The 2,500-nt window shown below is 34.7% G+C and overlaps 1 non-coding gene across 1 annotated transcript; it reads left to right on the top strand.

Annotated features, from left to right (window-relative positions):
• The first annotated feature begins 1,592 nt into the window (after nucleotides 1-1,592).
• On the top strand, nucleotides 1,593-1,665 carry TRNAK-CUU (transfer RNA lysine (anticodon CUU)). The gene has a single exon. It is a non-coding gene; the product is annotated as a tRNA-Lys (tRNA).
• Nucleotides 1,666-2,500: the final 835 nt, after the last annotated feature.

The following is a 2,500-nucleotide window of genomic DNA, read 5'->3' as shown; positions in this document are numbered from 1 at the left end:
ATCTTATTGGTTATATCATGGTTTCTACTGTTGATAACAATGTATAGTAATATTCTTGTGATGATAATGAAAATACTAATGAAAAATAGAAACATCACATGTAAAACGAGGAAGAGCAGTGAAACTTTACCTTTTGGCCACTTTGTTTCACGGATGTATATGTAAAGGGATTATATAACATATATATTATATTGTATGATTAATTTGTATATCATTATGGTATCGGATTATAAATAATTGATACAATTAACCTAAAAGTAAAATAATAAATACTACTAAAATATTGTTAAATATTTATACAGGTTAAAGGGTTGATTTACGTATATTTATTTTTGTGTATAAAAAGGAGTTACGTCGTACCCCTTACTGTAATGCGCATGCGCGTAGGTATGCCTCACCTGGTCTTTTTACGCCTTTCAATCGGTCACTTTGCCATACCACTTGTTCGAGTGAGCACTGTGACCCTCGCCTCGTGAGTACACGTTGTGATTAATACGCTAATTCGTATAGCGTGGTATGGTGTGTGATATTAGCTATAAAGTTAATATATTTATAGTTATTTCTTTGTTTTCAGTCTTTTTATGTATATGTAAAATGGATTTGGTGACGCCAGGCGCCACTATACTTAATCTCTCGTGCCTCCGAAGTTAATCGGAGGAGCGCAGAGCTTGAACAAGCCCCGTGACACCTGGGCCGTTGACACACTCGTAGGGACGTGGATATTGTGATATACCTTGCGATACTTTTGTTTATACCTTATGGTAAATATATATATGGTGATGGAAATATGATTCTTTTTATACCCCATTTTAATGAAAGTGAATAACCTGACTGGATGATGTAATTAATCTAAGGACGAAGTGCACCATTTAAAACAAAAGATCCTTTATAGTATAGTATTGCTTATATCTAGGGCAATAAAAGAATAAAAACAACTGAGAAACATTGAAACCGTGTGTTAAAAGTTTTGCAGACAGGAAGGAAGACAGAAAGAAGAGTTCACTGTGACAAATAGAGAACAATATATGAATAAGAAGGAATGCCTTATACTCATCCATTTTATTTTCTCATAAACGAGGAAGTTTTGATGAGGTTTGCAACAAGACGAGAAGTTCTGACGATGGTCACGTGCTAAGAGTTCCTTAAGATCCCCCAATCAATTTATCAAAAACAATCATAAAACATGTAACATATTCTAGTCAGCTTATGTTAGATAGTGAAATAAAATTTTCGTCTCCAGAGCAGTGCAAAAAGCAAGAAATGGGACCGGACGCACCGTTTGGCTGCAAAACTTTAGTTTACTTTAATTCGTTTCGTGTCGTCTCAAAAGTAGTATATATATATATATATATATATATATATATATATATATATATATATATATATATATATATATATAAATTTTGGACATTTTTTGCGTATTAAGTCACAAAAATATATTCCAATGAGAAATAGCGCAGATCCAAAAGGTTGAAATAGGTAGCTCAAATGTATTGCTGTGTTGAAGTAAGAGAGAATTTCCACAGAACATGTAAGTGCACAATTGAGGGAAGGTAAAGAAGTTTATCATAATGCATTCCTCGTTAAATAGAGCCCGGCTAGCTCAGTCGGTAGAGCACGAGACTCTTAATCTCGGGGTCGTGGGTTCGAGCCCCACGTTGGGCGCTCTATTTAATAGCACATTGTAGAGCCATCTGCAAGCATGTTTGTCTGCAGATAATAACAGGCGAACAACTGTTTTCTTTGGCACCAACACTTTAGATACAACTGACTTCAGTAACAATGAAAGCTAGGATTTTTTTTTTGGAGTATTCGCCTAATGCAGAAGGCCGATTTGGTAAAGTAGTTACTGCAATGAAGTGGATACATAAAATATTTATACATTCAGGTCAAGTCGGTACATGCAAGGTAAAGGGTCTGCTTGCAAGGATTTTTGCGCAGGCTAAAAGACGGTGATTATCTCTATATCAAGAATGACACTGATAGTCGTTATATGATGAAAAATAATAATGTGATCCCAATATCTTAAATTTCATCATTATCATACTTAATAGTACTGAACACGTGAGTTTTTTCAATGTTAAATGTAACAGGCACGACAAGATACATGTTATAGTAATAAGTCCCTTTTTAACAACGCGGATCTATAGCGTGAGTCTCTGAGAGCGAAGGGAGGCGTTAATTATCTGACACTGCCGCATGTATTATTCTGTGTCATCGTTGATTACTCAAAGGCATATTTAACGTATTCCTTTACCATTCGTGCTCATATCTGGAAAAAAAAATAATAATAGCAAAAAGAAATGTACCTGACAATGCTGGCAGACCTGAGATCTGTAAGCACACCCATTACATACCCTAAGTATGATTAGGCTGTTTTAAAATGGGTCATTTATACGTATCTGGGATGTGACATCACGGTGATTCGAACCGTGTAATATTCTATAACGAAAAAAAATCCCTTTACGTTAATGAAATATTTTACACCTGTAAAATATTT

This window comes from Penaeus vannamei, chromosome 27 (assembly GCF_042767895.1).
Source record: "Penaeus vannamei isolate JL-2024 chromosome 27, ASM4276789v1, whole genome shotgun sequence".
NCBI classification, from domain to species: Eukaryota; Metazoa; Arthropoda; class Malacostraca; order Decapoda; family Penaeidae; genus Penaeus; species Penaeus vannamei.
Note: the sequence above shows the minus strand (reverse complement) of the source record. Positions and strands in the feature narration are given on the sequence as shown.